Raw genomic sequence first — 17,592 nt, 5'->3', positions numbered from 1 at the left:
CTTGGACTAGTTTTTAAACTCAAGAACCGGGTTACTGGTCCTCAGGACCAGTTTATTAATTTCAAATCTATGTGAGAACAAAGGCTGGGACCACTCCGGAGACCAAGTTATTATTCCAGACCCTAGGGGGGGTCACTGTTCCCAAGGACTAGTTTAAAAAATATCCTTATTTCCCAGACTGCTGTACGACCCTACCTAAATGCCCAAAGAGGACGCTGGGAGGACTTTGGCGCCGTTCCGTAGGTGGGGGGGGGGGTACAGAGGCAACATTATAGGAAATACCTCAAGAAGGTGATCTCCCCGCGTCTATGATCTTTGAGCACTTCTCTTCTGGTGTTAATGGAAAGGTCTACACACAGTTAAGTCTGGCTCGAAGTAGACGTTAGCGTTGGAAAAAAATTTGCCAAAAGATAAAGAAAGAAACTGCGAAGAGTAATTGTTATCCGCGATAAAACTCAAGCTAAAGCTTTAATCCAAAGGCGTCTTCTAATCTCATGATAATATACCAGGAAACGAACAGCTAATTACTTACAACAGCACCGCGCTTTCAGATAAAGTACTAAGACAACAAACTAACCCGCATAGGGGTAACATTTTTGGTGGTTCTATACCATGACGTAGAGAAACCTAACCTAACACGAAACTCCGCAATTAATTGTGAATACACTGTTACCATAAGTTCATAAGTTATGTTCCTTCCATAAGTTTGTCAATGGTAACTTAGAAACTGGAGCTTGTCATGAAGTGATTAAGGTAGGCCATAGATTCGAGCTAAAGCGAGGGAGGCCTGGTTTTGGCGCTGTCAAAGGCTTAGTAATGCAGGGGAAGATGGAAGTCCTGCAAAACTAACTAACCGAGTGTAGTACTTCAATTCTCGCTTGTCGTTCCACCTCAAACTAGCTCGAGTTTTAGGTCTCCAGATAGCATTACGAAGTATAGGTAGTGTCATACTTATGCTACATATCTTATAAACTTATGCTATTACATTATTGACTGACTAACTGGGACGCGCAGAATAGCTGCTAGCAACAAAGGATTTACCAATCTGATTGATTGATTAATTGTAGCCAATCTATAAGCGGGGTAAGTCCAAAAACTTAATCTGATCTCGCGAAATCACGTAGGGATTTATTCACTTTGAAATTAAGAAACCGAAATGGAAGATTTTTTTCGGCACTGTTTCGAAAAATAAATTTTTTTTGAGAAATACAAACTGAAATTTCGTAGAATTCAAACTGACAAAATAATAACCTCGTTTCTTCGGGAGAACCATAGAGGATATACAGTAGAGGAGTAGTACACCTTAGCCTTTACCAACACATAAGTGAATTTACCGTCAAATGTTTACTATTCATTTCCGGTTTTTTCCCACATTGGATTATTGCCTTCTGTGCAATTGATTTTGAAATATGTTGTCAGCTTTACCTTACATCCTCTATGGAGGCGGGGAGTGATATTTAAACCAAGGTAACCACGTGTCTACCAAGAAACATACACAGATGGATAGCTGGAATGGAGATACGGGGCGTGGTTCTTTTAGGACAGCGCCTCTCTGGCGCCACATCGCGACCAATATTGAAACTTTTTCGACTCAAACCGTAGTCATAACATGATCTATGAGCCGAAAAGTTTAGGGGCTCTCCCGCTAGGGGCGACGATAACGACAGGCGATGCCATTGGAAGAACAGAGGTTTTCAGCTTATCATTCCCGTTAATCTGTGTTTAATACATAGTTTACAGGCATGGAGGATTCCTACCATTAACACAAGGAGACTAGGCGACTTACAGCGTAAAATAGCAGACGATTTACGCTCTAAGTCGCCTGTCTCCTAGTGTTAATGGTAGGAATCCTCCATGCCTGTAAACTATGTATGGTCTTAGAAGAAACAAGAGTGCCGCCGGACGTAGCTCCATAAAATTTAACTTGAACTGAATAAAACAACTGTCTACTCCTCTATTGTATATCCTCTATGGGTAAAAGAGAGAGGGAAAGTGAAAGTCTACGGAATTTCGTTAGAAATAACTCGGGAAAGGCGAAAATCCGGGAGTTTAGAAAAGGCCTATAGAAAGCTGCGCGAAAAACACAGTCGGAAGGGAACATTTGGTGAGTCAATTTCTTGGCAGAGTTTGTTTGCTTATATAGCGGCCTTGTCAAAACTCGTCGACTTGAAAATATACTACAGACGAAAAATTTCTTTCAATGTCAAAAATCTCAACCAGTGTAACAAAAGCGGACAAAGAAAAGAAAATAAAAAAGGCTTAACAATGACCTCTTTCGCTACAATTTTGACCAAAAATAGGTCAAAAAAATATTATTAAAGGTTCATGCATTGGCAAGTTTATTACGAAACCTAATTACAATTGATGTAGGGGGTAAAAAGAAATTCATTTCCGACGAGACGCGGTGGTTGTCTGGTAGCAATTGCAATTGCAATAATAAAAAAAAAAGAAAGCGCAAGCATAAGGGCTTTAAGGGCAATTCGCGGAACTTCATTTCTCATGGGAGATTTCTTTCTAAAAGATTTCTTGGACAAATAAAAGCGGCGGTGACCCCGAGGGAAGCTCAAGGCGACAAACAAACCAAACTAAAACCAGAAATAGCAAACGACATCCCGTCTTTATTGAAACGGATTTTTATAAGACGAGACGAGACACACGCGCCTTTCTTTTTCAGTTTCGACTTAAATCCGAAAAGCCAATCAAATACTCCCAAAATCCCATTTTAATATAAGAAGATAGCAAATAATCTCACGAATATTGAACATTCTGCAAAGTGGGATGGTTCTATGGGAAATCAATTTTGAATCTAAAATGTGTAACTTATATGACATTTTGCATCTAAGGGACACCGTTTACAAGTTACGATTGTATATAGTCAGGGATAGATTTAATTTTAAAAGTAGGAATGGAGAACAGAGTAATATCTGGGCGCGCGTCAAAGTACCGGACCCCTTCCACAGGACGGGGGGGGGTATGAAAGAAGAGGCGGGAGGGTCATAGCGACAGAGATAAAAAGGAATTACGTATTTTTCGCCGTCCCCGTCAGCAACGTCATCAAAACGTACTTTAAGTGAGTAGCCAATAAGATAATTTAAACTTTTTGTTACGTGTTGGAGGGAGAGTACGCTCTATACTGGGTGGGCTATGAGTCGGACAGAAATAAATAGTAACCGTTCTCCATTCCTACTTCTAAAATTAAATCTATCCCTGATTTTACCGTTAAGAGATTTATTCCCTCTAAATTAATTTTAAAAAAAAATTGCATATCTACGCTTTTTCAAGAACAATTCCATTTTCACTTAATGTCTCTTAGTACCATCCTACTTTACTTCGATCCTAGAATCCCGATTTTGAAACACCCTGTATAATAAAGTGCAGGGATAAAACATTCATGGGATAAATTTATGCATTAAAATCATGTGTTTGGTAAACCTAATGGGACTTCAAAAATAAATAAAGAAAGAAACAAATCCGATTTAATAAATCCAGAGAAGCATACGGAAAAAGACAAATAAACGGGTAACTCTGATGAAGTTACATATTGACATATCATTCCCTGACCCTAATACCAAGAAGGGATATCTAGTTTACTAGGGAGAAGGTATAAGATGCTTAAGTATTCCCGCACCAACCATAGTCCCAGTCCCCCTTTCAAAATACAAGGGGGGACGTAAAAGGAGGCCACCGGGCTATTTCGCCAGCCTCTCCTCAGTCGAAAAATATGACTGTAATTTTCGTCATTCGCGTCTGTCACGCTGACGTGAGTTTTCAATAACCAATGAGATGCTGGTTGTAATTTAGATGCGGCGGGAATTAACTCCGGACCTACGTAACGTTTGGACTGGAGATAAAGCTAGATTATAAATGCGGGGCGAATTTATACCATCTCCCTAATAAACTAGATATCGCTTCTTGTTAATACGTCCTTTGATTTCATTTTAATAACAAGAAAAACCATTTGAGTAAAGATAAAACCAAAGATGAGATAGAGAAAAACAGCAGGTAGGTATATAAATTTTTAATAAAGATAAATATATATTTTAAAAATGAAAAAAGATAAAATTTTCTCTTCTTTTTCAATTTATTTTTCATTTTATGGATTGTGCACATCGCGAGGCATGCTGGGGGGTCGCGTATGACTGCGGCTACTGAAGCTACGAGATTGAAATATTCTAAATTTATAACCGGGGAGGTATGGATGGCGGCGTTGCAATGGTGAACGCGCGGAGTTTGGGGTTCCTGCCAAAAATATGAAGATAAGAGAGAATGAATAATCGAGACTTCTCTTAAAAGCGACGTACGCGATTGAACGAGTATATAGTAACACTATCGTACATTTATAAGACAAAACTTGACGCTAAGAGAGAAAAAGCCACCGCCACGTGACCTTTAAACGCTATTATAATACACTGCGGCATCGTCATTCTAAGAATTCCATGGATATCATTTAGAAATGTACCATAATAAGACCTCCCCTGTACTTCATCAGAGATGCCTCGAGCTTAGGAATGAAGAACCCATACAATATCTGAGAATATTATGAATTGTGATCACAGCGGCCCTACTACATCTTTGAAAGATGTCTAATTTCTCATATGTTTGGTTTGGATTTGTAGAAAGCCTAACATCACACTCTGTACATCATTAGACAAATAAGAGGGGAAGGGAGAACCCATATATATATATAACCTGAGAACATATGAATTGAGATCACAGCGGCCCTACTACATCTTTGAAAGAGGTCTAATTTTTCATATGTTTGGTTTGGATTGGATTTGTACAAAGCCTAACATCACACCCTGTACATCATTAGACAAATAAGAGAAAGGGAGAACCCATATATATAACCTGAGAACATATGAATTGTGATCACAGCGGCCCCACTATACATCTTTGAAAGAGGTCTAATTTCTCATATGTTTGGTTTGGATTTGTATAAAGCCTAACATCACACCCTGTACATCATTCGACAAATAAGAGGAAGGGAGAACCCATATATATAACCTGAGAACACATGAATATCAAGCTAACTGAGGTCATGTCTTAGTGGGTCGTTAAGAACTTGTAAAAATAACGCCGATTTGAGAAAACCGTGCAAAAAACAAAATTAGGGAACATTCAAATTTTGGAAAACCGATTTCCCAGATATTTCCAGGAACAAGGTCACCTAGTTAGTTGCTTTCCTTCAGTATTAATTAACTACGGGATTGGTTAATTTTAGTTGAAGAAACCCCTTAATCCAGGGCAACATAATCAAGCCCCAAACTTAATTTTAATTAAAAAATATATAAATTTCCCTGAGTTTTCCCTAAATTAATAGTCAACTTATTTTCCAGGGTGACAATTCCAAGTTTTTCCAGGTTTGCATATGAACCCTGGAAAAACCTGGAGATCAAGTATACTGGGACGTACATACTTTCTCAGGACCTTTAAGGGTTCTTGGGGATATACAAGTTATACGAAAATAAATTATTCTACTTTAAAATAAACATTTTGTTAATTAGAACGCTTTGTAAACAACTTTGTCCCGGAGCTAAGGCGCGTCGTCTTTTCACCGAAACCCTTTCGCTCGCTCCGGGTCCTCTTTTAATTTGTTGAAAGCTCAAAAATAAGGGTTGTACGCTCATCGCATGATTCGCATCGCACGAAGCGTCTGCCTTTGATCTAGTCTCTCATCCTAGAGCTGAACAACTTCTAGCAGAATATGAATATTTACTTTAAAATTTGGGTCAATACAGACAGACAGACAGACATAGTTAACTTTTAAATAACCATAATTTGTTTGCAACATTTGCCTGGAACACCAGGGATAGATTTAATTTTATAAGCAGGAATGGAGAACGGTTAGTATTTACTTCAGTCCGACTCATAGACCACCCAGTATAGAGCCCCTCCCTCCAACCAACACGTAACGAAAAGTTTAAATTATCTTATTGGCTCACTTAAACTACGTTTTGATGACGTTGCTGACGGGGACGGTGAAAAATACGTAATTCCTTTTTACCTCTGTCGCCTCTTCTTTCATACCCCCCGCCTCTTCTTTCATACCCCCCCCCTCAGTCCCGTGGAAGGGGGCCGGGACTATACCGCGCGCCCAGATATTACTCTGTTCTCCATTCCTACTTCTAAAATTAAATCTATCCCTGCCTGGAATTAAGAATATCTCGTGCATTGCAACTCTAATATTTGCTTAAAATTAATTCGCAAAATTATAACATTTTTAAATTCCTAAGGGATGACCCTTACGGCCATTGTTTTAATAAGCAGAGTCATTAGTGGGGGAATCCTCTTAGGGTCATTGAACCAGCTAGGCAACTGAAATAATTTAAATATTAATTTACGTTTTCCAAAACCCGAATGTCTCAAACCGGCGCTATAACGAATGGTAATAAGGGACTAGATACTTTGTCTGAGGTTGACTTAATATATTCATTTCGGGGTGGAAGGTAAAGAATTTGGAGAAAGAAAGAAAATATGAAATTTAAATTCTCTACCGAGTCTTATCAACTATTCCGAGCAATTAGGCTCAATTAATACGACGTCCATTTGCCTTTGTAAAGCTATAAGTAAAAACAGAAGGGGATAATAGAAGGGTGACACTATGTATAATCTTAATACTTTAGTTATGTAACATGATTCTTCCCAGGCTCATGCATGTACCATTTTGTTTGCTCCCCTGCTTGCTCATTAAACTTAAGATGGACATAGCACCGTGCTAGACTGAATTCTTTAACTGTTTGGCACTAAATCCCCAGCAACGTCTTGATGTGGGACAAAAATCCACAAGCGCAAGCGCCTTGACAAATAGTTAAGCGCTAATAGAGTAATGATGAGGGAATTATTTATCTGGCGTATGTGATTCGGTTTAGTAACCTTGCTATAATAAATGTAAAATGATGTTGGGATAAAGAATCATGTTACAATTACCCCCTTTGCGGTGTGGTACACTTCTCTCAAAGAGAAGTATTCGGTTTAGTAACCTTGCTCCAAATGTTAATAGATGTTGGGGATAAAGAACCATGCTACAATTCTCCGGTTTTGTGATTACACACTTCTCTCTAGAAGAGAAGTATTATACACTTCTGTTACAATTGTCATTTCTCTCAACCTATGTAAAAATATCTCTTCAACGTCGACGAATGTATCTCTGAGAGAACTTAGAAGTAAAAAGAGAGAAAAAGGGGATAATTTGGTTACTAAGCAACGATGGAACAGGTCGGTCGGATTGGGGAGAGTGCTAGAGGGGACGGGAGAGAGAGATCGCAGTGTTGGGAAGGTGATGAAATGTTGGGGGTAACTGGAATCTCCCTGGAGCTTGCAAGCCGAGTTATAGGTTTGACCTTTCTCGATCTCTGATCTCCGCAGCCAGTATTTGTTGACTTAAGCGAGCATGAAACCCTCTCTTCCCTTTCCCTCAACCTATCCGGGAACCTCAACTCCCAGCTCGTGTGGTCGGACACCGAAACGCACTGCATCCCTAACTCCCCTATCAAAACTCGCTATTAAAACACATCCTTCAATTCAAAAACATCACGTATCCAAAACCACCACCTTTGAGGATAGGCGTTCATGCAGACCGTCGCAATAATATTCAATTACTTTCCCTAGATGTTTAGTCATATACCCCTTTTAAAAAGGGTGCGACAATATTCCTTTGGTTTGTTAAGTGTCAAAACTTGTAATAAGGTCTCTTCCCCCCCCCCCTGTTTGGAAGTTGGGAGGGTTGGCTTTATTGGAAAGGTTGTTGTAAAGGCGCGCTATAGAGATAACCGCAAAAATTTTCTCCATAGAGAAATTGGGCCAAAACTCCTCTACTATAGCCTAGGTAGGTGTACGTAACGTTCTATGCCATTGATGCGGCGGTTCTAGCTAGAACTCTAGGAAAATTAAGCTTTTGAACAAACTAAGCAGCGCGGATGGATAACCCAACCTTACGTCAGAAAATAGTTCAGTGTACAGGGTGTTTCGATAAGTCTGCCATAAATTAAGGGAAATTATGTTCTTTGGGTGCAAGATGATTTTGAGTTGAAAATGGATAACTTCTATCTATAACATTTTGGTTACCACAAGGGACACTGTTTTCGAGTTATGATTTGATGAGGGTTTTAGGTATGACCCCTTAATTAAACCTTAATTAAATTTAAGGGGTCGTCCGTAAAATACACAATCCAATCCAATCTTAACTTGAAAAGAGTGTCCCTTGTGGCAAAATGGAGATAGAAATTCAAATTACATACATTTTCGACTCATTATCGTTTCCCAAAGAACACACGTCCCTTAATTTATGGCAGACTTATCAGAAACACCCTGTACATATTATATGTCAGGCAAAAACCGTAGCATGCACTTAAGAACTAAAGTCTACTATCTAAGTATCGCTCTCTAAAAGCTCTCTTTTAATCCCGATAAGGCGCTGAAAACACAAGGCTAGCTGTACAGCTCCAATTGATACCTTGAAAATATCGCAAAAAAAATAAGAAAAAACACCCTCATTTCTTCAATACCGAGTACGAGAAAAAACTGAATATAAAAATAAACCATGTCCACAAGGAAGAAAACAGAATTTATCCCATAAAGCAAACGACGCGTATTCAGTGCACAATTCGCTCCATTCCCTCGAATTTGATAAGAAATTTCCCGCGAGGTCGTATGACTCGTCGAGTCTTTCAAATGGTCTAAAACTCAACCAAGAAGATACCAATATAACTCGTATAAAAAAAATAAACTGCCCTTTCATACAGAAAACGATGTTGGGACAGAGATGGCTGGAATAGCCACGAAAGCGCGGCTGGCTATCAACACATTTTTGCAAGGGCGCCTAAACGTTTAGCCTAAATAAAGATAATATCCTACATAGGAAAAGTGCAATACATCCCATGAAAAAGAGGGATGGCAAGCAAGTAAACTATAGCACTACCATTTTGAACGCAGCTGAATTGCATTTCTTGCAAAACGGAGGAATGTGGTAGGTCATAGATTCGGGGTAAAGCGAAGACGCCTGGTAAGGCGCTGTCAAAGGCTTAATACAGACTAAATAGGAGAAGATGGAAGTCCTGCAAAACTAACCACCGAGTGTAGTATATACTTCAATTCTCTGGTCACTAGCTCGAGCTGTAAGTCTCTCAGTATAGCAATACGAATCAAGTATAGGTAGTGTCATACTTATGGCAGGAACATATCACTTATAAACTCAAGTAATTACGTAATTAGTTAAACTTTTAAACGATATTATAGTTAAATTAAACGTGTATTAAGTAGCCATTGAAAACGCGATAGAGGCAAGGTATAATTTCAGTAATTAAGTAGAAAAAAAGAAAGAACTAAACAGAGTCGTTAAAATATTACGCAAACGAATCACGTATAGACGTCGGCAAACCAAACAGAAACTGAATTTCCCTCGTAAATTGTATATAGCAAGAGAAAAAGAAAAAAATGTCCACAGAAACACAATGGGGAGAGTATAAGCCGGAGTTAACATTGACTAGAAGAAGTAAGCAAGCTAAAAGTTATCGATTGTCATACTAAGCTAGCTACACAATATCTCCTCCTGCTTATAACGATACACAAAACTTAACTACTAGCGAAACCCCACGCTTTCTTGAGCTAATGAAATTCGTCCAATTAAACAACCCAACCCAAGGGAGGTTTTGAAAATGAAATACACTTTAACCTGGCTTCATTTGAGTCAATGTTATTACTAATATTGCAAATTTGTACAACGCGAGTTTAGCAAGAGATGCGTCTAATTACAAAACCCAGCTCAGCTACCCAAAGGAGGTTTTAAAAATGAAACACACTTTAACCTGGCTTCATTTGAATCAATGTTATAAAATATTACTTGTATAACACGAGCTAAGCAAGCAGTTAGTCCAATTAAAACGTCCAGTCCAGCTATACCCAGAGGAGGGTTTAAAAATGAAGTAACCTATTGCTTCATTTGAATCAATGTTATAAAAATATTACTAATATTTTCAATTTGTACAACGCGAGCTAAGAAAGAGATGCGTCTAATTACCAAACCCGGCCCAGCTACCCAAAAGAGGTTGTAAAATTAAACACAAATTAATCTGTTTTCATTTGAATCAACGTTATAAAATATTACTGATGTTGCAAACTTGTACAACCCAAGCTAAGCTAAGCAATTGGTCCAATTAAAAAACCCAACCGCAGCTACCCAGAGGAGGTTTTAAAATGAACCACACTTTAAACCTCGCTTAAGTCATTTGAATCAACGTCATAAAATAATACTAATATTGCAAACTTAATTATACAACCCGAACTAAGCTAAACAACTCGTACAATTAAGAAAACCCAGCCCAAGGGAGCTCGGTTTAGAAGTAAAAAAAAAAGATAAACCTTCATTCACTTCATTTGTATTGTACAATACACCAAGGTTATAAAATATTACTATTTCGTAATAAACCGCGGTTAAATAACTAATCAATAAAAGTGTTACAGGGGGGAACACATTTAGAAACAAATTAATAATAAAAAAAGTCACTAAACAATTAACAATACCTGTTGACGCGTAAAATGTTCGAAAGACGAAATGCATAATCGTTCGTCGAATCCATGTCGACGGTTAAAACCGAACGAAGATAATATTGGAAGTGTATAGTTATTATAACTTTAGGGTATCCATTAAATACATATATTTTCACCGCATGTTTCCTTGACGAATAATTTTCCGACGTTGCACTATGTCGTTGGACCAGGGAGGATAGAGAGAGGGGTGGGAATAAGGAGAGGGAAAGGCCAGAAAAGCTCGAATTGGATCGAGAACGAGCGAAAAATGATTGAAAAGGGTTATATATATAATATAGCTTTTGGTGTGTGCTCGGCCGAGCTTCGAAAAGCGCGCAGAGAGCCGACGGGCGACTCGCGATCGACTGATGACGAAGTTTGAAGGAGAAGCTAAAATGCACCGCCCTAGTGGAATATACACAGAGTATCGAGCGGGTAACCCATATACAGCGCCTTCTCTCATCAGATCTTACAAACTAAGATGATTTCGTTAAAAAAATAAACTTTAAATTCCTCTAAATTTCAGCCAGCTATAGCTATAGCTAGCTTCCGGAAGAACGTTTTTAACGGTGAGAGAAAATATTCCATCTCTATACGGGGCTTATACAACGACAAATTTCTCTTGAAATGATATGATGATGATGTTTTAAGCGCAACGCAACTCCTTTCAAAATTGATCCATTCCATTCCTGATTTCTAGGAAATAAAGCTCCCCCCCGCGTCGCCGTCTTTCATTCAAAATTCGTTGAAATTGCGAGCTATATATAAACGTCAATATGTATACAAATAATCAAACTATGTATGCAGTTATATAAAATGATGGTATCGATGTTAATTCGGGGAAGGCCAGGGAATGCCACGTGAATTTGCCTTAATACGTGATACCCGAAGGGGTTAATTAATAGAAGAAGGATGACGCTCTGTACCCTCATTTAGTTATGTATAACATAATTCTTCACAGGCTCATGCGCACCTTTTTGTTTGCTCTCCTGCTCATCAAACTTCAAATGATAATGATCGCACTGTGGGGGTAAATTCTATAACTGTTTGGTAGTACTAAATCCTTAGCAATCAACCCACAAACCTTGATTGTCTTGACATGGGACAAAAATTAATCTACAAGCGCATGCGCCTTAAGAGAGTAACCTTGCTCCAAATGTAAAGGGAGGGATGTTTGGAAGAATCATGTTATAATTACCCCAGCCGCTTTGTGGTGGTACACTTCTCTTGAAGAGAAGTATGATATACTTCTGATAATAATTCTGTAATGCAGGGTTGGTTACTTGTCTAAAGACGATGATTCGTCTGCCATGTTGATATTAGAACGAATATTCGCCAACACAATAAGACCATGAAAGTCAACAAAATAATCGTTGTTTTGCTGATACCAGAAGTGAGATGAGACCAGAAGTATCGAGCCGCGTCCGTGTTCTGCCGCTTTAGGTTGAGGGGAAGGGGGTAGGAAATGTTTTTGGAACTCGACCAATTTTTTTCTCAGTAGTGTAGGCGCATGGGAAGCGGCATAAAATGCTCAAATTTGTTCACTAGTGCCAGGATCTACTATCAATGCTAGAGCCCTTCACTTCTTGTCTCATCTCACTTCTGGCTATACTTATAAAATGTTTAGTGCCCTTCATTTTTTAGAAGGTCAGAGACGTACCCAATACGGGCATATGAATCTCAGCGCCCGGGGCACGAAACTATAACTGCTATCGGACTTGGATTGAATATTTGAATTTCCAAAGAATAGGTATATAGTCTAAAATGTCAATAAAGATAAGCCCTTGACTAGGTACGTAGATATCATATACAGGGTGTTTCTGTAAAGGTCTGTCCGAAACTAAGGGGGGATGTATGTTCTTTGGACGAACGATTTCGAGTCGAAAATTAAACTTCTATTTTTCATTTTGCCGTTTTCAAGTTAAAATTTGGAGGCGTATTTTACGGACGACCCCTTAAGAAACTGATTTCGACAATTTCTAATTTAATTAAGAGGTCATCCCTAAAACACTCAAATCATAACTTGAAAACAGTGTCCCTTGTGGCAAAATGAAAAATAGAAGCTACATTAAACACCCTGTATATTTCAACTTCAATCAGTTTGAGAGTTAGGCAAATAAGATGGGGGTAAACAGAAGGTCCGTTTCCCGGTATAGTATATATGAAGCCTAAAAAAAACTGGGGCCCCCTTCAATGTGATTGATATTATCGATTTAAAAAAAAAACATATAATTTTAAAATAGGAAATTCCATTTCATACTCTATCGGTTTTAACAGTCCTGAATAAATGCAGGTATTTGGAATTATAGTGTAGCTAGCCATTTTCTCAACGTTTCTATATATTCGGATTTTGTGAGCACAGTTAGACTAATCAAGACTAATCATTATCTCTGACGAATTTTAACTCGCCACAAAACTTGCATAGAAATTAACGTTTAAGATATGGGTACACAATGATTCCAAGTAGCTGTATGAATTCCCGGGTTTCGCTAAATCGAATGACTCGCATGAACCAAATTCTCTCCTCTACGCTAATTTACAAACAGTCTGTAGTAGCAAATGTAAAACAACCAATGCTAGCAATCAAATTAAATAAAATAGACCTAAATAATTAATTAAAACGAGGCTTAATTACCAGTTGAAAAAATTAGATCCACGTGGCGAAGAAAACCTTTTTTGATAATGACTCTCTCTTGTTTTCTGATTTATTTTTTTACTGTAAAGAAAATAAAATTACAAAATGGTTAAAAATATATTAATATATATATATATGTATACAGAGTGTTTCTGAAAAGTCCATCAATAATGAAGGAGCGTGTTTATTGGGCCATTTTGAGTCGAAAATGTTCTATGACATTTTGCCATCCGAGCCACTGTTTTCGAGTTATGATTTGAATGTTTTAGGGATTATCCCTTAATTAAATTACAGTTCTATTTCAATTTTCTAATTAAATTTAAGGGGTCATACGTAAATTACTCCAATTCCAACTTGAAAACAGTGGCTCGGACGGAAAATAGTCATAGAACATTTTCGACTCAAAATGTTCCAATAAACACGTCCCTTCATTATTGATGGACTTTTCAAAAACACCCTGTATATTTTTATATTAAAAATATAGTAAATATAAATAGACAAAACCTTAAAGAAAAAAATTGCGGGGGCGGGACCATTGCCAAATAATGATGTTTAAAACAGGGCTAAAATTAGACGAAACGAAATCTTTTTTTGGGGTGGGGATGAGACATTGGCGCGGGGAATAACTTTGTTGTTATTTTTTCTCTTCCTCGTCGCCACTCGTGTAATAACAACACTCGTTAGTTACGCCGCCAAACACCCGTTGCCAAATACACTCCAACATTTTGTCAAAAAAAAAAATATATATATATTAACTATATAGTTTAGTATGTACAGGCAGAAAGCAAAGCCAATGCGCAGCTGGTTCATTTAAACATTCATTGAAGGAAAACTGATTCTAATTTTCAATTTCGAACTGAGGCATGAAGTCAGTTAGTCAGTCAGTTAGTTCGTTTCTATTAAACGCTGCATGAATGCAAAGTTTTTAAAATCAATTTTAACAATTTCGAGAAAATAGAATCGTAAATTTAAATTTCCTTATTTTTTTTATATAAACAAAATTGACGTAATATTTTATGCTCGTTCGCTACGTGGGTGGTAGTTCATTACGTCTATTATTGGCCTACAAATAAATATATATATATATACATTCAATGTCTGTATGGGGGTCCAGTCTATATGGGCCTTGTTAAACACAGACTATATAATCATATTTTCACTAACATTTAAATTATCGTGTAGGCCAAAGCCAAATATAGAAATAGTTCAAAATAAATGTCTATGAAATCCAAAGAAATAATTCACATGGAAATTAAGAATAGGTCATCTTACGTTTCTTAAATACGCCTTGTTAATTTCGTGACGGTACATTCATTTTCCCTGTTCAGACGTTAGAGCAGACGATTTAAAACCAGTCACGTATATTGTGATAATTTTTTCAGCCAAAATTCTTGAATATTAAAATGGCCAAATAACAAATACCGCGCCAAGAATCCTAAAAATATTTCACATAGTCTGCTAAAGAGTAGCTAACTCGATCACGCGTCAGTAAGGCATGATCGAGTAAGCTATGGCTAACGAGATGGGTGCCGTCTCGAGACAGCCCGACGAAACTGTAAATTTTCAAATTAAACCCGCAAAGAATCTTTAACGTATAGTCGTTGACATGTTTCTAATTTAGCGAGAAAAGAAACTAATTCACAAACATGACGTGAATGTAAGATTTTAGTTTAGTCTAAATGGGCCTATCTTTAAAGATTACATCTCAGCCATCCCTATAACATATCCTATAGTATTCTACCTCTATATTTATTTATTTTTGAATCTTCAGGTATTATTTTTCACGATGACATTTCAATTTACTTCCCTAAACTCGGTATTCCTTTTAAGAGTATAAACAAACTTAAAGAAGTTTAGTAAGTGTACTTGTATGGGATCATCTGGGACTCGTCACTTTGGACGTTTTTCCATAAACATGTTTTTCATTAAAGAGCAAAGCTTCATCGATTATTCTTCCCTCTTAATCAACCCCTTCATATTTACTTTTATTTTTTCCAAACCTATAATTCCCTCACCATACGCATGTCTTTTATAAACAAACTCATACCATGGAGAAATGAGGTAAAATGGAGTGGTAATGAAGAAGGGCCACCTCCCGCAAAAGAAACCCTCCCAGTGTACCTCGCGCACGGCCCTACCCTTCGGTAGGCCATTGTTAAGTGCGTCATTGTTTTTGTATGAGCGTCCTTTCAGGGATATTAGATGTTTTAAGAGGGATTCGAATGGAGAAGGAAATTGTGTGTGCGTGTCATGCGCAGTAGGGTCTACCAGATTGCTAGTTTTTAGTACCATTCAAGGCCAAATCAAGGATGATGGGGGGAGGATGCGAAATCGACGCGCTAACTGTGGAACGGCTTAGGTCAGGTGGGACGCAAAAAATGGGGGAAGAATACTCGGAATACGAGTTCAATTTGTCCTTGAAAGAGGGGGGGGCGTTTTAGACTCTAATATCCCTGGTCCTGTACGACCCTACCCAAACACCCAAAGAGGATGCTGGTAGGACTTCCGTTCCGTGGGTGTGGGGTACAGAGGCAACATTACAGGTATTTGGTTTCCACTCCAGCCCTCTCTCTCCTTCCAGCTCATACTCTTTGGAGTGATACCGAAAGACACAAGTGCCAATAAAATTTTCAATCTGCTTACGATTTACCTTAAATGATGAGCTTTAAAGTTTAAAAATTTAATACAAAGGCATCATCATGCTTGAGGGACATTGTGTAATCGATAAGTCCAACACGATTTTTTTTTCTTCAAAATTCCACCATTTCTTTTCCCCAACCTTTTACACTTCATCGCAGTCTTGAAAAGATTCCGTTATCAGGTACAAGAAACGGTATATTCCCCTTCTTTCTAAGATGAGTAAAATGCTATACACGTTTCGCGCCTCGAAACTTCTTAATTCCAAAGTTTTCTCCATTCGGTAAGAGTTCTTCCCTCCTCTCTCTCTTTCTCTCTAGTTCAATATAGAGCTAGAGGAAAAGGAAACTGGGTGATGGAAGGACTTCACTAGGGTACGTTTCTCTACAAATAAAGCGCCAGAATCTATTTAACAAAAGTAAATTAAACCCTGAAGTAATCGCTAGCAATATTGGTAAATTGCTCAGTTGACATTAGCCTGGGTAATTGCCAGTTTCTTTATCGCAAATGTAGGCAGTTTCGAAATTGGGTGTAATTTCGTTATCAGGTCACGTAAAGTAAGGCCGTATTCAATTAATAGACTAGTTACGTTAGGTTAAGGCAATCAGCGTTGATACAACTTTTGGAAAGCCAATTTCGTTGAGTTTTCCAGATTTTTTCCCATATATTTCCCCGAGACTTCCATGTTTTTCCGATATATATTTCCCTGAGCTATCCAGGATATTTCCCATATATTTCCCTGAGTTTTCCAGGTTTTTTCCCATATATGTTCCCTGAGTTTTCCCGATATATATTTCCCTGAGCTATCCAGGATATTTCCCATATATTTCCCTGAGTTTTCCAGGTTTTTTCCCATATATGTTCCCTGAGTTTTCCAGGTTTTTTCCCATATATTTCCCTGAGTTTTCCCCCCTATATGTTCCCTGAGTTTTCCAGGTTTTTTCCCATATATATCCCCGAGTTTTCCAGGTTTTTATGGAGTAATAACAACGGGAGTGGTTTATTTTATAGTTGAAGCAACCCCTTCAGAGCAAAGTATACTCAAACCTGACAAATTTCCCTGAATTTTACTAAAAATTCTAAATTTCCCTGAGTTTCATGTGAACTATTTACTTCCTTGAGTTTTCTAGGTTAGCATGAACACTGAGACAATGTTTCTCAAACCTTGTAGGTAGTAGGAGAGAGTTGAGACGATGTAGAATAATGTTAATGGGCCATGTACGGCAACGAAACTATCCCAGAGTACCTCGCGCGGGTACTTTACCTTTAAACATTGAAAACAACAAATTCTCTGAAATTTTTCACAAGAAAAAAAAAACACGCGTAAATTTAGAATTCAAATACTTCAGTGACGATAGACGTAGGCTGAAAAATTAAGAAAAATAAATAAAAAAATAATATTTTCCAATAACACTAGGCCTAATTCTTTTCATCTTAGTTATAATTATGAGACGTAATTATAAATGCAGGCCAACGATCTGGTAGAAAGTGCGTCGACCCGAGACCATTGAACACTACGCCACGTGCAAGAGAAAGCGAGAGAGAGGAAATAGAAGAGGTAGAAAAAGATGAAACGGGAATAAAGAGAAGCGTTGAAAGAGAGAGAGAGAGAGAGCATTTATAGAGGAAAGGTATATTCTTCGAAGAGCAATTTTCCGAATGGTTCCGCTTTGTACTTCCATGCAACACTTCCTTCCTTCTTCCATTTCTTTATTTCTCATCCGGAACAAGAACAAAAACAAGTCCTCGCGCGTCCCAGGAGATATAACTTTTCGCGCCAAAACAAAACAACGCAG

The 17,592-nt window shown here is 37.9% G+C and overlaps 2 protein-coding genes across 4 annotated transcripts in view; one reads left to right on the top strand and one right to left on the bottom strand.

Moving 5' to 3' along the window:
- Positions 1-17,592, bottom strand: part of LOC149691580 (tetraspanin-14-like) — a 118,661-nt gene that overhangs the window by 54,725 nt on the left and 46,344 nt on the right. For 2 of the 3 annotated variants that reach the window (XM_089868917.1, XM_089868919.1), the window contains exon 1: positions 10,519-10,887. The gene's annotated coding sequence lies outside the window, so the exon portion shown is untranslated. Of the gene's footprint in view, positions 1-10,518; positions 10,888-13,159; positions 13,241-17,592 lie in introns of those variants that run through there. The other variant, XM_089868916.1, reaches the window with a different exon arrangement.
- Positions 1-17,592, top strand: part of LOC149691582 (uncharacterized) — a 120,553-nt gene that overhangs the window by 60,566 nt on the left and 42,395 nt on the right. The window lies entirely within an intron of this gene.

This window comes from Phalangium opilio, unplaced genomic scaffold (genome assembly GCF_054372755.1).
Source record: "Phalangium opilio isolate 3A_F unplaced genomic scaffold, DU_Popi_V2 ptg000025l_1, whole genome shotgun sequence".
NCBI classification, from domain to species: domain Eukaryota; kingdom Metazoa; phylum Arthropoda; class Arachnida; order Opiliones; family Phalangiidae; genus Phalangium; species Phalangium opilio.
This window is presented reverse-complemented; position numbering and strand designations above follow the sequence as displayed.